The 27,935-nt window shown below is 38.2% G+C and overlaps 1 long non-coding RNA gene across 1 annotated transcript in view; it reads right to left on the reverse strand.

Annotated features, from left to right (window-relative positions):
* The window catches only part of LOC134759766 (uncharacterized), a 93,218-nt gene that overhangs the window by 37,913 nt on the left and 27,370 nt on the right, over positions 1-27,935 (reverse strand). The window lies entirely within an intron of this gene.

Here is a 27,935-nt window from a genome sequence, read left to right on the forward strand (position 1 = left end):
TACACTTGATCATGACACAATTCTTAGGATCATCATTGACTTCTCTCTTTCTCTCATACCCCGTATTGATTCCATTCAAAAATGTTATTAACCCTACTTTCAGAATGCATCCAGCCTCTAACCATTCTTAAACCATCCGTCCTACCACCTGGTCCATGCCAGCATCCTCTTTTGCCTTGATTATTGTCATAGATTCCTATCTAGTCTTTCTCCCTACAGTCTCAACAGAGTAGCCAGTCAACTTGTTAAACAAAATTCCAGCTATGTCATTCTTGGCTGTAAAATATCTCATCTTGTTATCCTTTGCTCAGAACCCTCCCACTTCACTCACAGTAAAATTCAATTGCCTATAATGCCCACAGCTCCCTGTACCCCAGTCTCATCTCCCTGTTACCCATTTTCACTTGATCCAAATGGACCTTATTGGGGTTCCTTTAACATGCTAGACACCCCTTGTCTCTCAGAACGTTTGCACACGCAGTATTATCTGCCTGGAATGTTCTTCCCCCAAATATTTCCATAGTTTGCTTAGGAATTCTTTCAAGTCTCTGCTCAAATGTCTCCAAATAAATGTGACCTTCTCTGACCACCCTATCTAAAACAGCCCCTTCTCTCATCATCTTACACCCAGTATTCCCTGGCTCCCTAACACTACTTCTATCTCTTACTCTGCTTTACTTTGCTTCGTAGAACTTTCACTTTTTAACACCTAATATTTTTACCTATTTATTCTGGTAGTCAAGAAATCAACTAAGGCTTTGACAATTCTGTGACGTACAAACAGAACTGTAGAGGAGAAAATTCTGAGAAATGAAGGGCAGTGAAGATTAGAGCTGAGTGCCCACTGTAGGGAACTATCTCATATCAAAGAGAATCATTCAAAAGTCAGGGCAAGCATGGGTGCTGTGGTTTGTTTGAATAATTTAGGCAGCTCTACAACCAATGCACCAGAGGTGGGTAATTTTCTGCTCTATTTTTCCAGAACATGAGATGAAGCTATCACTGACATTATTCCCACTTTCAAAAATGTTCATGAAAAGGCAAATCTGAGATAAGTGGCACAAAAACAAGCTTGTGGTATTCACTTCAGGTATTGCTGAGCTATTTAAATGAGAGCAAGCAATTTGGTACTCTCATTTGGAGTATTTTACTGAAAGTAGAATGTGAAATTTTATGTTTTGTTTTTAAAAGTCATTTTGTTTCTCTGATTTGATTTTTTTTGTGCTTTGCTGAAAAAAGAAGTTTGCTTAACTTATTCTGTATTTTTTTCAAATGTCCAAATAGATTTAATGTTGTGATAATAACTCGGGCTAAAATTAAACTGAGCTAATTTTAAAATCACATAAAATTTTTTCTAATATCTTTAGCTAGAGAGATTTAAATACACATATTTTCTGGTAAAAGAGGAGTCTGTGTTAAAAATACATTTCTGGTGATAAACATTGATGGGAGTAGAAAATGCAAGCCTTATTTTAACCCTCCACTCAGAAATTTCATACACATCCCACAGGAAAACCAAATGAAAGAGAGGCAAAATCTCCTTGCAACAGATGAAGAGTAGTTTTTCCCTATCAAGTTGAGGGGCTCAACTTCATATCCTTCCCACTCCTGGAAATGTTACAGAGTACTTTCATAAACTTAATGTCATTTTATCCTCTGAAAATTCTATGGAATTGACAAGATAGCTATTTTTGTCCCTATTTTATAGTAAAAAAATGATATCCAGATATCATGTCATTAAATGACTTTGATAAAATCACATCTCTAGTAGGAATGTATCCATTTAGCAGAAAATAGCCATCCAGTCCCACTTCATACTGAAGACTTAATTGCTCAGCTTCACATAAAAGTGGAGTGCCCTCTCTCCAGAAAACCTTAGCAGGATAATTGATGTTCATAATCAGATTTTCTGGAATGGCAGAGGAATTATGAAATGGGGTCACCATCCTGAGGGCCCTTACATATGCAAATAATTCACCAGAAACATGAACGAGAAATACTCAATCATCTAACATTTGTGCTTCGAAACATGTCCTTGAAGGAGAAGAGATCAAGTTACGCACTTGTTTAGACGGCAGGTGGACCATACTTTTGGAACTTAAACTAGGAAGGCCTAAGTTGAATGTAACATCAAGCTGCCATCTCCAAATGGAATCAAGAGCTGTAGACCAATGGTCCTGATTGTAATTCTTGGTGCTCTCATTACTCTTCTACATATTTCTGTAGAATAACTAAGCGTAAAGTGCTTTCAAATAAAAATAGCTATATACAGTCAGGATACCAGGAAATCTAAATTTACTTGAAAGAAGAAATAAAAGTTTGAATCTTCACTGTCTGCTTCTAAAAATAAAAGAAAATTTGATGAACCAGCCTCATTCTGTGTACTATTTTAGAAGAACAAACACAGAGGAACCTCAGCAGTGTCAGCTGTCATCATCAAGTTCAGACTTGAGTGTTTTTTTTCCAGGTTCTGCCAAAAACCCAGCTGGGAGAAGTGGTAGTACATGACCTAGGCTATTCTATCTCCTTTAGATACTTCAGATTCAATCCCTAAACAGGCTTAACCACTAAACAGTAGAAAACTGTTGTTATGCTCCTTAGTACATAGTTTCACTTGTTTTAATGTTTTCTGTAATACTTTATCAAATACTAGTAACAGCAGCAGCAACAACAAAAATCCAAAACGGCCATATGGAATTCCTGGCTCCAACATTCTGGTATTTACTCATGGTATAACTTTAGTACCTTCGACAGTGCTGCACAGACATTAGCTGTTCAGCAAATACTTGTTGAGTAAAGGCTAGTTTAAGGGATTGATTTTTATCCTAAGCTCATTAAAATGCTATTGAAAGGTTTTCATGGGAGAAGTGACATGATCAGAATTGCATTTTATTACATTTACTCTTTCAGCTACCTGTGAAATGGATTAGAAAAACACAAGTAAAGAATTAAAAAAAAATTATTAAAAATATTGTTGATAACAGTGATTCTTGTTTGAAGACAACAATCTTACTAATGTGTATAACACTGTAGGCTTTTTACTTAAATGTATACTTTTTATTACCATGGGGAGAATTCCCTCATCTTATTTTAGTTGTTTTAGATTGAACATTTAAACAGGTTATCGAATGTTGTCAAACTTTTTCCTGAGAAGATACTTTGAAGGTAAATAATTGAATAGATGAAAAAAAATGATGAAAAAAGAAAATAAACGGTGTGAAAGAAAAAGCGACTGAATGCACCCAAAGTATGGTTCTACAAGTTTATTAATGGCTGGCCATACATACCTAAGCTTAACTGCAGGGGCAGTCCTCATTTTTGTTTACCCAGGGATCCAAAAATCTCATTAATAGTTGGACATCAATACATGTTTGTAGAATGAGCTACTTAATTAAGTCATTCTTATATTTTCCAAAAGTTCTTATATTCCATAAAGGAAGCTATACTGGAAATATTTTACTTTTATTCCTTTCTCCTGCCTTCTCTGTTGGAGCAGAGATACCTATGAGGCTCAAGGAGGTGTGGATTTTTTCTTTCTTTCTTTTTTTGTGGGGAGGGAGGGTAATAAAGCAATAAATACAGTGAAATGGTCTTTTCCTCTTCCCATCGTGGAATTGATTTTGTTTTCCTAGGTTCATTTTTAGTGTAACTGTATATACTCTCCTAGGCTGGAAAGAAATCAACTCTGAAGTTTGGAACGCACAAATTCCATGATGGTTTCCTTAAGAAGACTGAGAAAGAGTTTGCCTGCATATAAATTCATGTTTGCAGGCAAAGGCAGAGGAGAATGTAGCCTACACTTCTGTCCTGTTGTCACTTAGGTGGCTCATTTGCACGGATAATAGCCAAAACTGGCTTATTAATCCCTTACACATTTGTCTGGCAATAGAACTGTTCCTCTCTAATTAGGACCATGCACAAAATCGGACAAGAAGTGCCTCAGGCTATCATTCAACACTCTATCACAGCCAGACCATCCAGTAAAAACCTTCAAAAATGCTCTCCGTCTCCTTCACATGCAAAGTATCTGCAGCTAAGTTAAGATGATAATGACTACACTGATGACTCCAGCATGAAGATGTTGGAGTGCCACTGAGAAGGAAATGTTTCTCCACTGCCAAAACTATTTAGAATATTTCAAAAAACTAGACATTTTATTTCTGTGAGGTCTCCTGCTCCACAGGTTTTTAGTATAGAAAGATAAATTTTATTTTTTCATCACTGAAGGCTGTAATTGTGATGGGTCAGATATGAAAATGGGGTGTTCTAAATGTCATTTCAATATCGTTCCTCCAGCTACATCAAAAAAGAAATTGAGTGGACCTCTTGACCTCATCAGGACACCGCCTGGGAGAGGAGATTCCAATATTCTGTTTAGGTCCTTGGCCTCCTTATTAGCCCTTCATCCCTGCTGCCTTTAGTTACTCTCCTGTTATGGATCATCTGTTTTCACAAAGATATGCCTTACTACAAAGTACTTTCCTTCATTGGAATAACAAATTATTGTCTAAGAAGTGTTTTTAGTGTAAGTTTATTATAAAACTAAACTAATTCTCTCATTCCCATTCCATATCTGCTTCTCCCTCCCATTCCTCAGTCTTCTTTCTCTCATCAATGATACCTCCACCTTACATCAGGGCAGAAACAGGAATGTCACCCTCGATATCTCTATCTTTACCACCCTCACATCTGTCCATCAAGTGACCTCAATCATAATTTATAAATATGTCTTAAATCTGAGATTTTCTTCATTTCCACTGTTACTACTCTATTACAAGACACCTTTTCTTCCAACTGGACTCATTTATAGCCTCCAAGGAGGGTAATATCTAAATGTAATAATTGAGAGTATAGTAAGACAATACAAGTATTTATGTATTACCAGTAAGCAGGTGGAAAATATAGTTTAAAAAATTGTTCAGAGAAAGTTAATGGCAGACATTCATGTTTCTGTGCACAAATTAAACCTCAAAGACTTATTGGTGTATTGAGGGTATAGACAAAATATTGAGTAAATGCAGACCTGCAACATTCTCTTGGAAGTGACAGATATCTATTTTATGTTTTGTATTTGTAGCTCAATTCCAATTAAAATATCATGAGGATTAAGTTTTGTATTTCACAAGAAACATGTCAAATACAGTCCAAGCAGCTCCACACGCAAGTGAATGCTTGGATAAGATAAAGAATATTTGGAAACCAAAAGAGATAAATCACCATGAGATTAAAAGGAATATGAAACATCAGAGCTGTGAGCAAGGGCTGCTGCCAACAATCTCAATAGGTTACTGAAAATATATTGAAATCTTAACAGTTTGGTTTTGTGTTAGATAACAAAAGGATAACTGTTTATCCATATTTCTTAAATGCATAGAAAACCAGCACTATGCGTCTTCCCTAAAGCCTGAAGACTTCCCCATCTCTGAAATGAATACCAGAAAAGCACCATCCACTGCACCTGGGAAGCAGCAAGGTTTGTCTTCCACTGACTTGTCCATGGGGAAAAATGAAAACTTCAAAATGGTGTTAGAAAAATGTGTGGGGTCAAGAAATTAAGAGCCAATGAAATACCCTGTTTTCAGTGCTGACTAGGAAACTGCTATGTAAGGCACTTACACAGTCCAGAGCATATTTGACTTCCCCCCAAAACAATACAAAATGACAGAATAAAGATGAGCTCATAGTGAATTTATCCAAATCACACACAATGAACCACTGTTGGAGAGAATCACAGATTCAGTAAGTAGAAGAATTTAGATACTTAGAACTAGAAATAAACAAAATAGTCTGAAAGAAAATTTATAATAAGTTTATCTAAGTGTTCAAAAAGATAAAGAACAGAATTCGTAAGGTAGGAATAAAAAATGCATAAAAAGAATTAGAAAATTTGAAAAGAACCCAAGTAAGTCTAGATATAAACATAACTTTTTAAATTAAAAAATATTTTATATATTATATATGATATATATCATATATAACATATAATATGTGATATATAATATATACAAGATAACATATGATGTATATGATATCCTATATATGATTATCCATTATATATGATAATTCTATATTATATATAATTCTATATGATGTAATTGCATATTATAATTACATATATCATATAGTATATATAGCATGTCATATATCATATATTATAACTATATATGATATATATGATTACATATAATTTTATATATATAAATTCTGAATGTAAATATTGAATAGTAAACAAGATACAGCTAAAGATAAGATTCATCTGGACAGTAAATCTAAATAAATCACTTAGAATGTACCACTGAGATAGAAAGGGGTGGAAAGCATTAAAATATTAGTTAAGGGATGTAGAAGCCAGAATTGGAGCCAATATATGACCAGTAAGCAAAATTTTAATTAATCACAGTTAATAATTTTCTAAAGTTGAGAAAAAATAAATTCTCAAATTGAAAGAGTACACTGAGACTTAAGCAGAAAAAAATTTAAAAAATTAAAAATCACAGAATCATAGTAAGATGTCATGATTTCAAAGACAAAATTATTATAAAAGCTGTTAGAAAATAAAAATTGCTTATAAAAATAAATTCTCAATTGGCAGTGTAATTCTTATCAGTAATAATGGATTTCAATATGTAAAGGGATTCCATCCTTAAAATGCTGAGGGAAAATAATGTTGAATGATAATTCAGATTTTAAATCAAATATGTATAATTTAATTAAAATCCATATTAGTCTGTGATATGGTTTGGCTGTGTCCCCACCCAAATCTTGTCTTGAATTGTAGTTCCCATAACTCCCACGTGTTGTGAGAGGGAGCCAGTGGGAGGTAACTGAATCACGGGGGCGGTTTCCCCCATACTGTTCTCATGGTAGTCAGTAAGTCTCACAAGATCTGATGGTTTTCTAAGGGGTTTCCCTTTTCACTTGGCTCTCATTCTCTCTTGCCTGCTGCCATGTAGGATGTGCCTTTTACCTTCTGCCATGATTGTGAAGCCTCCCCAGCCATGTGGAACTGTGAATCCATTAAACCTCTTTTTCTTTATAAATTACCCAGTCTCCAGTATGTCTTTATCAGCAATGTGAAAACAGACTAATGGAGTCTGAATAGGCGAGGTTAGTCTGTGGATTTTTGACAAATGGATTTACGCTGTGGAAGGTGCTTCCTTTTTATTAACTTTTCACAAGGAAAATAAAATGAAAAATAAAATTACGTTCTTACTTCATACCTTACACATGTGTTATATGAGATAACATTGAAAGGTTGGGCAAAACCAATTCCTCTAGGTCTATGCAAGCCATGGTAAGGAATTTGGATTTTATTCTAAGTGAGGAGTTACTTGAGGATTTTATTTATTTATTTATCTATCTTTTTATTTCTGTAACCCAGGACAGTGCTGAGAATTTTAAAGCAAGCAAATGAAGTAAACAGATTTATGATTTTCAAAGGTTACTTTTAAAAGTGTGAATGGACTACTGAATAAAATTAGAAAGACTATTGGGAGAAAAGTGCAGTAATCCAAGTAAGAGATGATAGTGGTTTTTAACTGGAGAATTGGCAGTGAAGACAGAGAGAAATATAATGTAGCTTAGCCTGAGAAAGCATACTATGTTTTACTTTTTATTTAGGGAGCAGGAGTGAGGGACAACAGGAGTGATGGAGTAACAGAGGATGGAGAACCACTGTGAGTTATCTTATTGAACTGGGTGACTGCTAAGTACCAACTGTTAGGTCTGTGGGACTATACTGGTAAGAAGGTAAGTAAGTTGCATCTTAGAATCATCCCCCGAAGGTCAAGAAGGATAAAAAAATCATGCACTGGTTTAAGTTTTCTCTTGGTGTGCTGAGCTCCCTGAACTTCTGGGTTGCACAAGTCTGGGCATGGGTGTTGAGCAGGGTCCTGAGCATCATAAACAAGAAAGCCCCAGATCAAGAGACCACAGATACAGGGATGGAAGGAGGAGAGACACTGTTAGGTTGCACCTACATGAATTTGGTCAGAATCCAAGCAAAGCTAGAACAAGAGACAGGTGAGGCCAAGAAGGCCTTAGGTGGTACACAAGAGGCCTCTGGTACACAATAATTTGGTATACATTTGGGAGATAAAAAGAATAGTCAGCTTTTTAAATTGGATGGTGATGTGGTGGGGTGGTGAGGGAAAGGAAGGAAGGACTTGAGATTGGGTGGAGACAGATCTGATTACATGCAGAAATTGTTACATTAGAGCATGAATAATGGTCTACCTCAACAACACTCAGGGCTTCCCAGAGGAAATAAGGGCTGACAAAGATTTAAACAATCAAATAGGTTGATGAATATGAGAAAAACAAGCAGTGACAAGATATAATTTTTCAAGACCTAGAGAAAAGAGAAAAGTCTTGTGTGAAGCCCTGGAAGCAAAAGTTGGGTGCATGTATAATTTGCAGAACAGTATCCCTGAACAGAGAAGCTGGATGATTAGGGAGGAAGGTAATAGCAAAACATGATAAGGGAAATATAGAAGCAGAAACTCTGTAGAGCCTCCTAAGCTATGGGTAGCGGTTGGGTTTTATAACAGTAAGAATCCATTAAACATGATCTTTTAAAGATTTTTTGAAAAATCATTCTGTCTATATAAAGTGAAAATAGATTGGAGAAATACAAGATTGGAGCAACAATGCTAGTTATGTGGCTGTTAAAATAGACTAAGTGAGAGATGAGAGTGATCTGAACTATGGTTATGACAGTGAGATGGAAATTAACGGATCGATTCCAAGAGATGCCAAGACTTCTGGCTTGAATAAGTGGTTGGATACAGGGTTGGTAGAGACAACATATATTTTAGAAAGAGTGAACCTGAAGGGCCTGCAAGACACGAAGTGGCAACATTTAAAACATAGTTAAAGGGCTGCTGGACGTCATAGACTATCCAAGTTTCAAAACCATGAATTGAGACTGGCATAAATCCGCAAATATGTGCAATTATATTCGGCATTGTTCAGGATTTTATACATAGTCTTGGAGAAGATTGACGGCTAAATTAGACCCACAACATTGGTTTGTCAGCAATTGTGACAGAAGAATAATCTATGTTCTTGAGAAAAGACTCGAATATATATTGGTAAGAGAGTCTCATTCATAATGGACAAAGAAATCTAAGCTGAATTAAGACGGAAGTGGACAGAGTAAAGGGCTGAAGAGAAGAAAATAAAATACCACATTACTGGCAGTCCCTGTGCGGAGGAGGAGGAACTGCTTTTCTTCTCGTGGATCACAGGGCTGCCTTCATAGAGGCTGGCCAATACAGAGTTGGGCAGCTGGAATTGTACTTTCAGAATATCTATGCTATCAGCGTAGCACAGAGTTTTAAATACTGATGCAATACCCCCCACATCCCACCCAGGGGAGCTCTGGAATCTTCATGAGAGATAACAGTGCTCTTCTTGTGGAGTTTATTAAGGCTTACTGACTGCTCTTACCCTCAGACTATTGGGAACCAAAAATATTTCTGTTGTCTGGACCATGGAAAACAAAGACCAGGCAAAAGAGATAGAGGTAAAGTAAGAGATGAGTGTAACTTTGACAGGTATCACTATCAATAGTGACATCTCAAATATTTAGGGGAAGCACCACCACATGGTTATCAACACTATTACATATGTGTTATTTTGTTTTATATGAAGACTAAATCTGAAATACTAGAGTATTAATAATGAAAAATAATATCTTGACCAAGGGTCCTGATACAGTATGATTTGATTTGCTTCATTAAGGGCTGGATGGCAATATTTTTCTTCAAATTTCCAGTAGAGAAATTTCATAAAGTTTCATCTACTGTCATCTTTTAGGAGGTGACATCTTTTAATATTTTCCAGGTTGAAAACTCTTGAGATAAGCCAATGAAAGTTTATCTCCCAATATAGCCCCTATACCACCTTAATACAAAATACTGGATAGTTGGCTTTCTGACATAGTGCACAGCATTCACTTGCCAGGGGTTTGTAGCTCCCATAACATGTCTTAGCTGGAGGCAGAGAGAAGGGAGGGATAGCAGTCGAGTGGGGAGGGCAGGGACATGCTATACAGTAACCAGAGTGCAAGGAATATCCATGTTTCATTCTTTGTTGCTTAGATCCAAAGTGCAAAAGGAAAATCAAACTGTCTATTATTTTATTCAGATAGGAACATTAATGACAGAGGATGGGAAATAACAACTGTACCCTGGGCTAGTCTCAATACTAGGATAAACAAGATATTTGTATTTCTGTCTAGTTTTCTTGAAGTCATACCTTTTCTAACTAATTGAAAGGTATTGTTAATGAGCAAAAATGGGTACACCGCTTCCTGTTTTTTATAGTACACAAAAATCTTCAACGTTGTCCCAAGTATGACCCATGTGAGCTAGTACCACAAATGTGGCAGCCGTCTCCAGTATAGATTCCATGTAACATGTTAAGTAGTTGACTGTGTGGTTTTACAAATGACCTCGTTCAGAACTAATCTCCTTGTATTCAATCAGCTCTTTTAGGAGTAAGTCACTCCCTTTCCCTTATAAATCCAGTGGGAGAATGTCAACACTGTTATGAAGCCATTCACATTAGGATATTGTATCTTGTCATTATGCATAAAAGGCCATTTTTTTCCCTAGTTCTTGATGCAGATCTGTGAAAGGAATCCAATTAATGAGAATATTGGATTCATAGAAACCTCTGAGTCAGAAAGTCTATGGAGGCCAGCCTTGTGATTATGGCTTCATCACTTGAAATCACAGAGATGATTTTTAAGGGTTCCCGCATGAGCATATTGCACATTACAATTTTTTCCCTGTAATGTGGAATCAGCCCAGAAAGCTTGTTAATTGCTTAAAGTACTCCAAGCTTGTTTGGATAGAAAATCATGCTGAAACCTATTAGCTCACTTTTCTCTCAGCATGGCCAGTTATACAGACCTGATTATCAGTTCCAGAAAAGTTATTTTTTAAAGAAGTCATTCAATATTTCATCGATTCTCAGCACACTTGGTGGCTTAAAAATATCCTCCATAATTTTCTTCCCTGTGATGTATATATAAACAAATCTAATTCCTTGTTAGATGCTAATTGCAACAGCTATATAACTGTGCCTCTGAAACTTCCTAGAAACATTATCCATATGTCAAGGTCTTTCCCTAACTACTTATTACCCTAACGAGAGAATTATTTCTTCTTTCTCCTGCTGCCCGCCTTCCATCTATTTTGTAAGGTAAATACTGTAAACTAAAAATAAAATCCCATGCCCCACCATCTGACTGAAAGGACTCCCTCTTGGCCACAGGGACTCCAGAAACCTTGAAACTGAGTTCCTGGCCATGATGGGATGACAGGTCAGACATGTCTCATTATACCTGTTCCCTTTTGCAGTTTACACAAAACAACTGACCAGAATTTATACAAAAATAGAGGTCATAAGGCTGACAAAACAGACTCTTTGTGACAATATGATACCAAATTATAAACAGGACCTAAATTATAAACAGGACCTAAAGCCACGCCAGGCAAGGGTTAAGTTATGCACCCCTACACTTAAAGGATAAACTATATTCTAACTGCCACAAGTTTTTTCTTTTTTTCTAGAAGCTAAACAAGCACTGGCCTTGAGATAACAGTGTCGAAGCAGCTACAACTTGCCAACCACCAGACACCGACTAACTGAGCCCCCTGTTCCACAAGCCATAACTATAGCGTCAAGCAGACAAGAGACTGATTTCAGTAACTTTTCTCCTGATAAGAAGGCCATTGACCACGGACTGGTTCCCGGCTGGTTTACTGAGACTACACACTTGTGTGCCTTCATGTCCAGAAAAGATCTTTTGAAGTGTAGGGCCTAATTGTAATACATTTGAATGTTAATTCTCTACCCCAAGGTGAGCATGAAATGCATGTAACATGCATGTTTGCTTATCACTGAATCACATGTCCTCCTTTTCATGCATATTCATAGCTCCTCCTATATCCTGTTAAATATGCCTACTTGGCTAACCTGTTCAAGCTTAAATTCCTATCTTACTCTCCCTTCCTCAAAGTGCTGGCTTTCTGTTTTAAGCCAGGGGCTGTGCTTCCTGCCTGCAGGTTGTAATCCCCTTCAAAGAAATAAAGCTCTCTTTTCTAAATTTGTATATACTGCTAACAATATCTACTATAAAAATATCATCAGCATAACTCAAGATTATCAGCCATAATGCACCAATTTCAGATCCAGTGGTGACAATTGTAATAGGATGCCCTGGAAAATCATGAGAGGCATAGGTTTTATGAGCTTGGAAAATCTCCTTCATTTTTGATATGTTTTTGAATTAACAAATTTTACCTGGTAGTTAAGGAAGCTTCTGGAAGACAAAGCCAATGATCAATGTTTTTACATATAGAAACATACTGGAAGGCTCTGAGGTAGAGGGAGATGTTATGATGCAAAATTTCAAGGAAGAATCTTAGAACTGAGGAGAAAATCTAGTCTGGGAGAAGGACATTGGTATGCAAAGCTAAACTCAAATTCTCAATATTGTTGGAAAATAACAGTTCTGCATGTAATGTAGGGGATTTTATTTTAATCTGACTCAGTGTGACACTGAAATATGATGCTCAATCCCCTACTTTAGAACTTTTCCCCAGCTGCCAGAATATTGTCTACCAATGACTCAGCTGAGTCCGCTTCCTGGTACCACTCCTGGCACCAAATGTCTTATGTTGAGTCCTTCTCTGGAAATTTCCCTCAGAAGAGGAGAACTGCCTTAGTGAAGGATATACCCTAATCACTCTGTGATTGGCTGAGGCCTCTGTTGCACTGCATGGTGATTCGATTTTTCCCTTTGCCTAATCCCTCTTTCCTTGCTCCCTTATAGGTGATAAAGGATTAGGAGATCCAATTACAAGATCCCAATAGCCATCCTGCCACAAAGTGTCTGGATCTGAAACAGATGCATCATTGCTGCTAATCTGGAGTTGTACTGGTGATACTTTTATAGCAGATATCTAGCCATTTACTTGGGTAGCTCTTCGACTTGAGAAAAAAGGAATACTCAGATACTTCATGGACTGTTGGCCATAGGCTTCCTGCTGACATTGATATCTGGTGACCCAAAGTGTTACCATGACTCCCTGGTTAGAGTTGGAACACAGATGGGCCAGGTAGCAAATGAAGGAGTCCTGGGCCGCATTTGCAAAGAGTGTGTCCATGGGACCATGCACACACTGGTCCCATGTGGAATATTGAAATGGATGCACTTAATATTTGTCAGAAAACTCACTTTGATTTCTTGATGGGTTGGCTAAGAATTATTATGGTGGATAAGCCCAAATCCAAGGAGTTCAACTTCTTCCTCTGTGTAGTCCTGGCTCTTTTTGGGCTGAAAGAGAAGGCTCTTTTTCAGACAGTTGTGTGCTTGTAAATATTTAACATTTGAATCTCCAGGGGGGAAAAAGCCTGTATTTGTCAAATTTCCCAATTTCTAAGATGCCATCTCCCACCATGGCCAATTTAAAATTACCAACTTGCTGTCATTGAGTGCAGAGTTGGCAAGAGATGTGCATAACTGCAAATGGGTACAGGTTGGCTTCAGCCTACTACTGCAATGTGGTTTCTGACTGTGCTCCTCAAGTTTATTCAGTATGAAGATACCTGCTCAGAGTTCATTTCTGGAAAACTCTATCCAAAATATCCAGCCATTTCTCACGTTCCATACATCTGGTATATATGGTACATCTAGAAATCCGAAACATCTCAAGGTCCAAGTGACCATGTTATAGGATCTAGTTTTATAAAACTCCATGCAAACCAGAAATATTCACTCCCATACCCATTTTTTTTTTAGTGCAGTGACAAGCAGAAACCCTGAATGAAGCAGCTGTGGCATTGGTGCTATGGGTGTGTGAAGAAACATGCTAAGCATGACAGGTGTCTTAGCTAAGCAGTAGGTGATACATCTGGAACAAGTATGAATGGTGGCTTGAGCCAGAAATGCAACATTGCAGTTGCCCAACTACATATATTCAAAGACGGTATGATGTTAAGGTAGCAGCATGACCTCTTATCTCTGCACCCCGATCCCTTATTTCCTCACCCCAACCCCTTATCTCTGCACCCTGATCCCTTATTTCCACACCCTGACCTCTTATCTCTGAGCCCCGACCCCTTTCCCACTTTTCTGGAGGGTAAGAACCCCCGAACCCCTTCCCTCCATGTCTCTACTCTCTCTTTTCTCTAGGCTTGCCTCCTTCACTATGGGCAACATTCCACCTTCCATTCCTCTTTCTTCTCCCTTAGCCTGTGTTCTTAAAAACCTAAAACCTCTTCAACTCACACCAGACCTAAAACCTAAATGCCTTATTTTCTTCTGCAATGCCACTTGACCCCAATACAAACTCGACAGTAGTTCCAAATAGGCAGAAAATGGCACTTTCAATTTTTCCATCCTACAAGATCCAAATAATTCTTGTCGTAAAATAGGCAAATGGTCTGAGGTGCCTGACGTCCAGGCATTCTTTTACACATTGGTCCCTCCCTAGTCTCTGTTCCCAATGTAACTCGTCCCAAATCTTCCATCTTTCCCTCCCACCTGTCCCCTCAGTCCCAACCCCAAGCATCGCTGAGTCTTTCTAATCTTCCTTTTCTATAGACCCATCTGACCTCTCCCCTCCTCGCCAGGCCGAGCCAGGTCCCAATTCTTCCTCAGCCTCTGCTCTCCAACCCTATAATCCTTTTATCACCTCCCCTCCTCACACCTGGTCCAGCTTACAGTTTTGTTCCTCAACTAGCCTTCCCCCACCTGCCCACAATTTCCTTTTAAAAAGGTGGCTGGAGCTAAAGGCATAGTCAAGGTTAATACTCCTTTTTCTTTATCCGACCTCTCCCAAAATCAGTTAGCATTTAGGCTCTTTTTCATCAAATATGAAAAACCCAGCCCAGTTCATTGCTCGTTTGGCAGCAACCCTGAGATGCTTTATAGCCCTAGACCCTGAAATGTCAGAAGGCCGTCTTATTCTTATTCTCAATATGCATTTTATTTTTTTACCTAATCTGCTCCCAACATGAAATAAAGCTCCAAAAATTAAATTCCGGCCCTCAAACCCCACAACAGGACTTAATTAGCCTCACCTTCAAGGTGTACAATAATAGAGTAGAGGCAGCCAAGTAGCAATGTATTTCTGAGTTGCAATTCCTTGCCTCCACTGTGAGACAAACCCCAGCCACATCTCCAGCACACAAGAACTCCAAATGCCTGAACCGCAGCTGCCATTCCTCCAGAACCTCCTCCCCCAGGAGCTTGCTACAAGTGCCGGAAATCTGGCCACTGGGCCAAGGAATGCCCACAGCCCAGGATTCCTCCTAAGCCATGTCCCATCTGTGTAGGACCCCACTGAAAATCAGACTGTTCAACTCACCTGGCAGCCACTTCCAGAGCCCTTGGAACTCTGGCCCAAGGCTCTCTGACTCCTTCCCAGATCTTCTCGGCTTAGCAGCTGAACACTGAAACTGCCCGATTGCCTCAGAAGCCTACAGGACCATCACAGATGATCTAGGTAACTCTCACAGTGGAGGGTAAGTCCGTCCCCTTGTTAATCAATATGGAGGCTACTCACTCCGTATTACCTTCTTTTCAAGGGCCTGTTTCCCTTGCCTCCATAACTGTTGTAGGTGTTGACGGCCAGGCTTCTAAACCTCTTAAAACTCCCCAACTCTGGTGCCAACTTAGACAATACTCTTTCATGCACTCTTTTTTAGTTATCCCCATCTGCCCAGTTCCCTTATTAGGCCGAGATATTTTAACCAAATTATCTGCTTCCCTGACTATTCCTGGACTACAGCCACATCTCATTGCCGCCCTTCTCCCCAACCCAAAGCCTCCTTTGCGTCTTCCTCTCGTCTCCCCCCACCTTAACCCACAAGTATGGGACATCTCTACTTCCCTGGCAACCGATCACATGCCCATTACCATCCCATTAAAACATAATCACCCTTACCCCGCTCAACGCCAATATCCCATCCCACAGCACACTTTAAAAGGATTAAAGCCTGTTGTCACTCGCCTGCTACAAGCATGGCCTTTTAAAGCCTATAAACTCCCCTTACAATTCCCCCATTTTACCTGTCCTAAAATCAGACAAGCCTTACAGGTTAGTTCAGGATCTGCGCCTTATCAACCAAATTGTTTTGCCTATCCACCCCATGGTGCCAAACCCATAGACTCTCCTATCCTCAATACCTCCCTCAACAACCCATTATTCTGTTCTGGATCTCAAACATGCTTTCTTTACTATTCCTTTGCACCCTTCATCCCAGCCTGTCTTCGCTTTCACTTAGACTGACCCTGACACCCATGAGGCTCAGCAAATTACCTAGGCTGTACTGCCGCAAGGCTTCACAGACAGCCCCCATTACTTCAGTCAAGCCCAAATTTCTTCCTCACCTGTTACCTGTCTCAGCATAATTCTCATAAAAACACACGTGCTCTCCCTGCCGATCGTGTCTGACTGATCTCTCAAACCCCAACACCTTCTACATCCTAGGCATGGTTAGATACTTTTGACTTTAGATACCTGGTTTTGCCATCCTAACAAAACCATTATATAAACTCACAAAAAGAAACCTAGCTGACCCCATAGATCCTAAATCCTTTCCCCACTCTTTTCTGCTCCTTGAAGACAGCTTTAGAGACTGCCCCCACCCTAGCTCTCCCTGACTCATCCCAACCCTTTTCGTTACCCACAACTGAAGTGTAGGGCTGTGCAGTTGGAATTCTTACACAAGAACCGGGACCGTGCCCTGTAGCCTTTTATCCAAACAACTTGACCTTACTGTTTTGCCTAGCCCTCAAGTCTGCGTGCGGCGGCCGCCACCGCCCTAATACTTTTAGAGGCCCTTAAAATCACAAACTATGCTCAACTGACTCTCTACAGTTCTCATAACTTCCAAAATCTATTTTCTTCCTCACACCTGACACATATACTGTCTGCTCCCCACCTCCTTCAGCTGTACTCACTCTTTGTTGAGTCCCACAATTACCATTGTTCTTGGCCCGGACTTCAATCTGGCCTCCCACATTATTCCTGATACCACACCTGACCCCCATGACTGTATCTCTCTGATCCATGTGACATTCACCCCATTTCCCCATATTTCCTTCTTTCCTGTTCCTCACCCTGATCACGCTTGATTTATTGATGGCAGTTCTACCAGGCCTAATCGCCACTCACCAGCAAAGGCAGGCTATGCTATAGTACAAGCCACCAGCCCGCCTCTTAGAACCTCTCATTTCCTTTCCATCGTTGAAATCTGTCCTCAAGGAAATAACTTCTCAGTGTTCCATCTGCTATTCTACTACTTCTCAGGGATTATTCAGGCCCCCTCCCTTCCCTACACATCAAGTTCAGGGATTTGCCCCCGCCCAGGACTGGCAAATTGACTTTACTCACATGCCCCGAGTCAGAAAACTAAAATACCTATTAGTTTGGGTAGACACTTTCACTGGATGGGTAGAGGCCTTTCCTACAGGGTCTAAGAAGGCCACTGCAGTCATTTCTTCCCTTCTGTCAGACATAATTCCTCAGTTTGGCCTTCCCACCTCTATACAGTCTGATAGCAGACCGGCCTTTATTAGTCAAATCAGCCAAGCATTTTTTCAGGCTCTTAGTATTCAGTGAAACCTTTATATCCCTTACAGTCCTCAGTCTTTAGGAAAGGTAGAACGGACTAAGGGTCTTTTAAAAACACACCTCACCAAGCTCAGCCACCAACTTAAAAAGGACTAGACAATACTTTTACCACTTTCCCTTCTCAGAATTCAGGCCTGTCCTTGGAATGCGACAGAGTACAGCCCATTTAAGCTCCTGTATAGACGCTCTTTTTATTAGGCCTCAGTCTCATTCCAGACACCGGACCAACTGGGACTGTGCCCCAAAAAATTTGTCATCCCTACTATCTTCTGTCTAGTCATACTCCTATTCACCGTTCTCAACTACTCATACATGCCCTGCTCTTGTTTACACAGCCGGTTTACACTGTTTCTCCAAGCCATCACAGCTGATATCTGCTGGTGCTATCCCCAAACTGCCACTCTCAACTCTTAAAGTAAATAAATAATCTTTGCTGGCAGGACTATGCTGAATCTCCTTAGGCACTCTCTAATTAAATGTCCTAGGTCCTCCCAATTCTTAGACCTTTAATACCTGTTTTTCTCCTTCTCTTATTCCATTTAGTTTTTCAATGCATACAAAACTGTATCCAGGCCATCACCAATAATTCTAAATGACAAATGTTTCTTCTAACAGTCCCACAATATCACCCCTTACCATAAAATCTTCCTTCAGCTTAATCTTTCCCATTCTAGGTTCCCATGCCGCCCCTAATCCCGCTCGAAGCAGCCCTGAGAAACATCACCCATTATCTCTCCATACCATTACCAAAAAATTTTCGCTGTCCCAACACTTTACCACTATTTCATTTTATTTTTCTTATTAATATGAGAAGACAGGAATGTCAGGCCTCTGAGCCCAAGCTAAGCCATCATATCCCCTGTGACCTGGACGTACATATCCAGATGACCGGTTCCTGCCTTAACTGATGACATTCCACCACAAAAGAAATGAAAATGGCCTGTTCCTGCCTTAACTGATGACATTATCTTGTGAAATTCCTTCTTCTGGCTCATCCTGGCTCAAAAGCTCCCCTACTGAGCACTTTGTGACCCCCACACCTGCCGGCCAGAGAACAACCCCCCTTTGACTGTAATTTTCCTTTACCTACCCAAATCCTATAAAATGGCCCCACCCCTATCTCCCTTTGCTGACTCTCTTTTTGGACTCAGCCCACCTGCACCCAGGTGATTAAAAGCTTTATGGCTCACAAAGCCTGTTTGGTGGTCTCTTCACACGGACACGCATGAAAATTCCCACTTTATAGATGAAGAAAGTTAAGATGTAGAAACTGAGGGAAGTTAATTGATTCGATTAAGGACATTCATTAAATACAGCCAGTCAAAGCACACTTGAAATTTTATTTCAAATCTCTTTCTTGACATGTTGCATCCACAGGACATCCGCTTCCATTTTTACCCCTTCAGTGTTTATGGCTGCAACATGGTTGAGGAACTGTGAAAACTAAAATACATATTGAGAAGGGTAATGATATTTCAGTTGATGTAAGAATTGATAGTTTCTACTTTGCTTTTTAGAAGTTTGGAGCATCTCCCTTAAGAGAATAGATAAGGGAAAATTAAAATTCATGTAAGATGGAAGATGAAGGAATGTATGATCAAAGTCCATAAATCATGAAAGGTACACACAGAGATTTACCCAAAACAGGAGTTATCAGGAGATTTGGGATTGGCTTCATGCTTTTTAAAAGAAAACACAACTTATGAAAGTGAAGTTATATACCTGTTTACTGCAAGGATAGGTATTAAGTGTGAAATGTGGATATATTCCAGAAGATGTTAGATATCCCTAGATATTCATATTTGATATACCATTTTGGGTGACAAGGATTTCAGAGTGTTAGAGCCAGACTAACATTGTGTTAGTGCCACAATGCCCTAACACAATGGGCTGATGTGAGGGCGGGGTATAGGGAGACCCAGGAGGAATCAGTGAGGCTGCAGGGACAAACACAAAAATGGAAACAAGTTGTCAGTCCAAATGGCAGCATTGAGAAAGAAAGTCTGCACATAAACAGAATAGAATTCTGTTGTAAGTTGCCCAGGGAGAGGGCTAAAGACAAAATTCAGAGAAATTCCTTGACTCACAGGACTTTAACTGGCACCTTATAAGGTGCCTAGAGCCTGCCTTAAGAGAGAAAAAGAGAAACTTGTTAAGGGCACAGCAAGGGAGAAAAAAATCCTATCTGGAATGTCTCAGGACTTGGTCTGAAGTGACCAATGAGAAGCACAGAAATGATTTTGAAGGGTTTTGTTTTGAAAAACCATGCAAATTTTGAATTCTTATTTATAATATTATCATGTTTGTTTTGTTTCTGAGAAACATTAAAATAAAATTAATGCTCCAGGAAAATGTGCCATGAATATTTTCTCTAGGTAGCTCCTATCACTTTAAGGAATTTCTCACCTCAGTTTCTGAGGAGCAGATAGGATTATTTTGGATATTGAATATTACTGGGACCATGTAATATTGTTGTTTTTGTTACGACTGTCTATATCCATTTTTTCTTCCAGACACCACTGTCATTTCCTTTTGAGGAATTACTCTTCTATGCTGGACATAGTCTGGTGAGGTGTTAGGTGACAAGTCTCCATCAGCTAAGAGGTAGGCATTGACATGTACTTGGCCAAAATGAATTCCATCTTGCATTTAAACTTACACAGAGTGACTACAAGTAGTGAGTATCTGTTGATTCCATTGGAAGGACTGACTACAGAATTCCTGCTATGGTACTGTTCCTATGATTTTGGCTTCCTTACTCTGGGACATGCCTGAGTTCCAAGCCAAGTTCTCCAGGTTTTCCCAGAGATTCTTCAAATTTCCTTTATTTGCCCAATAATTTCCATTTTACTTAAGTTTGTTCTGTCAAAGAATAATCAATACTAGGTATTTTCTTTGCTTTATTGAAACTTGGTAAAAGAAAGAGGAGGGAACAATTTTGCTTACTTTGTAACTCTTGTTTTTAAAAATCAAATAGAATAATAAACTACATGGCTGGGCATGGTGGCTCACACCTGTAATCCCAGCACTTTGGGAGGCCGAGGCGGGTGGATCACTTGAGGTCAAGAGTTCGAGACCAGCCTGGCCAACACGATGAAACGCCATCTCTACTGAAAATACAAAATTTAGCTGGGTGTGGTGGCGTGCGCCTGTAATTCCCACTACTTGGGAGGCTGAGGCACAAGAATTCCTTGAACCTGGGAGGCAGAGGTTGCAGTGAACCAAGATTGTGCTACTGTACTCCAGCCTGGGTAATGGAGTGAGACTCTGTCTCAAAAATAATAATAATAATAAAGTACAGAATATATCAACTAGGGAATGCTGAGTCCAGGGAGGGTCATCCTTGTTTGTTAATTCATTTCTTGGCCAGTGAATAGCCCTGAGGCAGAGATTTCGAGACCTCAACCAGAGACAATTTAATTCATCAGAATTCTGATGGAAGGAACAATAGAAAAAGCCTACCCTATTAATAACAAGAAAGTAGGGGCTAGGGCTGGTAGAAGAGGATCAGAACAGGCATAGGATATAACTGACATTCTCCCATTTCACAAAAGACAGGGATGGTCCAGAAGTCAGAGTTTGTCAAGACTAACCAATGACTCCACTCTGGTGATTTGAGAACTAGGAGAACTGACTCAGGAGACCGAGAAAGCTGACCTTGACTCTCAATTGTGTCATTACTCACTGTCTAAATTTAGGCAAGTTATTTTAACCTTTCTGAGTTTCAGCTTTCACCATTCATTGAAAAGAAGTCAACGATGCTTAACTCATAGGCTTCTTGTCAGGACTAGAGCAAACAAATATTAATAAAATGCTGAGAAAACATTATGCTGTCAATAAGATGGTATCTGTTAATATGTCAATATGTCAAATATTGTGCTTAGCATGTTGCATAGATGATTTGTTCTGTTAAATCCTTACCACACTTTATGATTTAAGTATATTATTACTCCCATTTTACAGATAAAACATCTGAGGCTTTGGATCAGAAGTAGGAAAATTATGGCCTTCAGGTCAAATCTAGTCTACTACCTGCCTTCTTTTGTTTTGTTTTGCCAGTAAATACATATTTGATTGAGCAGAATAACCACAAAACACACAGAAAATTCTAAGTGTTGAAAGAAAGGTGGAGAAAAAAAGTCTTCAGAGGTGTGTCTGGGGAACCTAGTCAGACTGTCCTTCTTAATGACACAAAGGGCCACTCTATTAAGGGAAAATACCAATCTTAGGTTAGTATAGTGTTAGAAGTGTAACAACTATTCAAAGCATTGAACTATTATTATTACTTTTGTTGCTATTATAATAATATTACACCTTCAAGCAGGAGCTTAGCTATAGATATGGACTCTGAAACTGTCTGCTTTTATAAATAAAATTTGATTGGAACACAGCCAGAGTCCTTCATTTATGTATTGCCTATGGCCACTTTTGCATTGCAAAGGCAGGGTTGAGTAGTTGCAAAAGACAGCAGATGACCTGTAAAGCTTAAAATATTTACTATATTTGCCAATCCCTGCTCTGTGAAAATCAATAATTGCTTGAGGTTGTACAACCATTTTTTCTTTGGATACATTAATCTATTTGATCTAAAAGGAGACTGGTCAGCAATGGAAACAAAAAAGAAGATTGCAAAGACACAAATTGTAATGTATATCACATGGGTATAGAAATATTTGTAAAATTTAACAAGTATATAAAGGTAAAAAAAAGTGTATCCATTTAAAAAGCATGTCTGTAGGAATAATCATCTACCTAAAAAGTTGTTACCTCTTGTAGAAAAAGGAAGGGTTTTTGTTTGGTGGTTAAAGGGGACTTTATATTTTTTAATTCTAGATGAGAGTGAATACATATATTATTTTTGAGTGTGTAATTAATTTTAAAAAAGTAAATTAGATTCTAAAATTGTTATGTATCTTTCAGAATAGAGATGTGGGTGGGTATCATAGAAAGAAATAATGATATGTTAATTTCCCACATTTCGTACAGAGAGTCATTAAATAGGATTTTCTCTTGAAATTTGTATTTCTTGAACTGAAAGGTGACCACTGGTATATAAGAAAAAAGATATCTATGTTTAAAATGAGTATAGATAACAAATGAGAGAAAACATAGGTATGTATTATACAATGTAGCAATAAATGGAAGTTGTACATCATTTAGAATTTTCAGATTTAAATTATATACTACTATTCTCTCAACTTGGGTGAAAAATATTGAAAGTCAAAATATAGTTTTTATTTATCTTTACAAGTTTTTTTTTCAGAGGTATACAAACCAGAGTGACTTCATCTTGAATGGGGGTTGGGTAAAATAAGGCTGAGACCTACTGGAATGCATTCCCAGGAGTTAGGCATTCTCAGTGACAGGATGAGATAGGAGGTCGGCACAAGGTACAGGTCACAAAGACCTTGCTGATAAAACAGGATGTGGCAAAGAAGCCGGCCAAATCCCACTAAAACCAAGATGGAGAGGAAAATGACCTCTGGTCATCCTAACTGCTCATTATGTGTTAATTATAATATATTAGCATTCTAGAAGACACTCTCACCAGTGCCACCACCATTTACGAATGCCATTTCAATGTCAGGAAAATACCCTATATGGTCCAAAAGGGGGATGAATCCTCAGTTCCAGGAATGGCCCACCTGGAAAACTCATGAATAATTTGCCCCTTGATTAGCATATAACCACGAAATAACCATAAAAATGGTCAGCCAGCAGCCCACAGGGCTACTCTGTGTGTAGAGTAGCCATTCTTTTATTCTTTCACTTTCTTAAGAAACTGCTTTCACTTTATGGACTCGCTCCAAATTCTTTCTTGTGTGAGATCCAGGAACCCTCTCTTGGGGTCTGGATTGGGACCAGTTTCCAGTAACAGAAGCACACCTAAGATAGTGACCAAGAATGTTTAATAATGAAGGATAACCAAACATATTTAAGTTAAAAGCTAGTTAAATGGTAAAAATAAAATCTTTTGCTTGATAAAAATCAGATTGAAAAATACATAAAATTTAGTGAACATTTACACATCAACTAAAGTAATCTGGACATTTGTTATGCAAAATCTTGTTAGAAATATATTTTAAGAAGCAGCAAAATCACAAGAGTAATATAAGATTTCTATACCCTCAGTTGTTGACAAACCAAATGAATAAAAATTAGCATTTAGAAAATCTGACAGATACATTTGAATATGTGTGTTAGTATATATTTGTCAGATTTTATATGCAATACAAATTAAATCCACCTTCTTAATCTTAGGGAATTTTTAATAAGCTGATGACACACTGAGCCATAATAAAATTATGATAAATTTGAAAAGGTATGTGCTACATCTTATAACAATTTAATAAAACTTGATGATAAGTCCAAAGTTTAAGCAGACAAAAAAAGAAATGAAAATGTCATCAGAATGCTACTTTTTAAAAATAATCATTTGTTGAAAGTAGAATTTATAACTGTTTGCATGGTCTTCTGGAAGACGAACATGAAGTTCCACATATCAAAATATGTGTGATTCAGTCCAAATTGTTTACAGAGGAAAATTAATGCATTTGGTATCTGTTAAAAACAGCTAGCACAAAACAAATTTTGTGTTAATTAATAACGCTTCTTAATAATACTACATGAAAATAGGTAATTGCAGTATGCACATGTGATTTGCAATAAAAGATAAAACTGAAATAATTGCTTATGTTACTTGTGTACTAACACATGCATTAAAAGAACACCTACAGTGCATTAATCACATTTCAAAATATAGAAATTATTGATACTTAACATTATGAAGCTTATTTATTTTTATTATAATCCTCTTCTTTTTTAACATAAAGGTTGTTGATTTTATGATTATTAAACACTCAGACATTGACGACAATTTGAAACATAAGGAAAATTACAAATAAAATACAACCAGTAAACTAACACCTAAAAATACCTAATCTCGAATTTTCATTCTTAAATAGTTATTATCTATTACTCCTGTAATGTCAAACGCCAATATGATAAATACATATTTTTCTATACTTTTTATATCTGTGAGGATGGACTGGTTATGCTGCAGTAAGAACCCTGAGCCTTGATATTTTTAAAGAAAGTACTATTTCCAGCTTTTGCTCCATCAGCTGTTGGCCATTTTCTTTGTCATCCTCGTAAGTTCAAGAGGTGATATAGCAGCTGCTTACTATTGAAAAAATGGTCAGTCCCTGTGGTGGGGACAAAGAGAGGGTGGCAAATTGTGCTCTGATTCATAGAACTTTCACCTGAAAGTGATAAATACCACATCAGCTTATTTTGAAGCATGTCATTTAATTCAAAGGGGGCGTGAAACTTCAGTTCACTATTTACCTGGAATGAGAATAAAAATATTTTGTGAAGAGTTTTCAATGACTATCACAGTTATACAAGTATATGAGAATATTGGCAGTTAACTGTGAAAAAAACAGAAACAAGAAAGTATAAGAAATAATTTGAAAAATCTTTGTAAGTACTAATCCAGTCTCATACTTCCAACAACTTTATCCAATTCTTTGCTACAATAATCAATTTCGCTCATTTGACTTTTGCCAGCTTCCTAAAATATGCTTTTACTTTTTAATTTATTGAAAAGCCATGCTCTTAATTATTCCAAACATGTATTTAACACTGACTCTAAATCTTAGCCTTTTCAAAAATTGTTATATAATTATCTGTGTTTATCATAGGTTAGTTTATTAACACCCTCATGTCTGAGTCAGTTTTGCAATTCTTAGATAAGTGAAAGTAATCAAAATTAGGATCTATCTTACTGATTTTTTTTGTCTGTTTGCTGCTATCTTTAGTACAGATAAAATTTTCATCAAAATAAGATTTTGGGAAGAAAATGGTACTAAATTGCTTCATTGAGACAAGAATAGGAAGTACAGTATCCTGCAGCATTACCAAAGTTGTTTATCAGTTCCAGGAGCCTTTTGGCAGAGTCTTTAAGATTTTCTAGGTATGCAATTATATCATCAGCAAAGAGAGATAGTTTGACATATTTTCTTATTTGGATACCTTTTATTCATTTTTCTTGCCTGCTTGCACGATAGTCCTACTGGATAGGACTTCCAGTACTATGCTGAACAGGAGTGGTGAGGGTGGACATCCTTGTCTTCTTTCATTTCTCAAGGACAATGGTTTGAATTTCTGCCCATTCAGTATAATGTTGGCTGTGGGTTTGTTATAAATGGCTCTTATTAAGTTGAGGTACGTTCCTTTGATGCCTTGGTTGTTGAGGGTCAATGTACAAAAATCAGTAGCATTTCTATACACCAACAATGTCCAGGCTGAGAGTGAAATCAAGAACACAATCCCATTTATAATAGCCACAAAGAAAATGAAATACCTAGGAATACAGCTAATCAGGGAGGTGAAAGATCTCTAAGAGGAAAACAACAAAACATTGCTGAAAGAAATCAGAGATGACACAAATAAGTGGAAAAACATTCCATGCTCATGGATTGGAAGAATCAGTATCATAAAAATGGCCATACTGCCCAAAGCAAGTTACAGATTCAATACTATTCCTATCAAACTATTTACATCACTCTTCACAGAATTAGAAGAAACTATTCTAAAATTTATATGGAACCAAAAAAGAGCCTGAATAGCCAAAGCAATTCTAACCAAAAAGAACAAAGCCAGAGCCATCATACTACCTGACTTCAAACTATACTATAAATTCACATTAGCCAAAACAGCTTGTAACTGGTACAAAAAGAAACACATAGATTAATAGACTAGAATAGAAAACTCAAATATAAAGCCACACACCTACAACCATCTGATCTTCGACAAGGCTGACAAAAACAAGCAATGGAGAAGGAATTCCTTATTCAATAAATGGTGCTGGGAAAACTAGCCAGCCACAGGCAAAATATTGAAGCTGGATGGCTACTACCTTTCACTACATACAAAAATAAACTCAAAAGGGATTAAAGAATTAAATGTAAGACCTCAAACTATACCATTCCTACAGAACAACCTAGGGAACACCCTTTTTGATACTGACCTTGGCAAATAATTTTTGGATAAGTCCCCAAAAGCAATTGCAACTAAAACAAAAATTGACAAATGGGACCTAATTAAACCAAAGAGCTTCTGTACAGCAAAAGAAACTATCAACAGGGTAAACAGGCAACCTACAGAATGGATAGGTTATCTCAACAAAGGCTGACAACAGCCTAATATAAAGAATCTATAGGGAACTTAAAAAAATTAACAAGCAAAACATAAATAACTCCATTAAATAACGGACAAAAAACATGAACCTACAGTTCTCAAGAGAGGCCGGACACAGTGGCTCACACCTGTAATCCCAGCACTTTGGGAGGCTGAGGCGGGTGGATCACCTGAGGTCAGGAGTTTGAGACCAGCCTGGCCAACATGGTGAAACCCGTCTCTACTAAAAATACAAAAATTAGCTGGGTGTGGTGGCAGGTGCCTGTAATCCCAGCTGCTCAGGAGGCTAAGGCAGGAGAATCTCTTGAACCCAGGAGGCAGAGGTTGCAGTGAGCCTAGATTGCACCATAGCACTCCAGCCTGGGCAACAAGAGCAAAACTCCATCTCCAAAAAAAAAAAGAAAGAAGATATACAAGTGGCCAACAAGCATATGAAAAAATTATCATCATCACTAATCATCAGATAAATGCAAATCAAAACCACAATGAGATACCACTTCACACCAGTCAGAATGGTTATCTTAAAAAAGTCAAAGAACAACAGATGCTGGCAAGGTTGCTGAGAAAAGGGAGTGCTTATACACTGTTGATGGGAATGTAAGTTGCCCCAGGCAATGTGGAAAGCAGCCTGGAGATTTCTCAAAGAAGTTAAAACAGAGCTACCATTTGACTCAGCAATCCCATTACTGGGTTTATACCTCAAAGAAAATAAAAAGAAACATACACTCTTATGTTCATTGCGGTGCTATTCATAATAGCAAAGACATGGAATCAACACAGGTGCCCATTAATGACAGATTGGATAAAGAAAATATGGTACATATACACAACAGAATACTCCACAGTTATAAATGTAAGGACCAGCCCCACAGGGTCAGTGGGTTTCTCCCCATGTGTGGAGACGAGAGAGTGTAGAAATAAAGACACAAGACAAAGAGATAAAAGAAAAGGCAGCTGGGCCCGGGGGACCACTACCACCAAGTTGCGGAGACTGGTAGTGGCCCCGAATGTCTGGCTGTGCTGTTATTTATTGGATACAAAGCAAAAGGGGCAGGGTAAAGAGTGTGAGTCATCTCC

Source organism: Pongo abelii, chromosome 13 (assembly GCF_028885655.2).
Source record: "Pongo abelii isolate AG06213 chromosome 13, NHGRI_mPonAbe1-v2.0_pri, whole genome shotgun sequence".
Lineage (NCBI taxonomy): Eukaryota > Metazoa > Chordata > Mammalia > Primates > Hominidae > Pongo > Pongo abelii.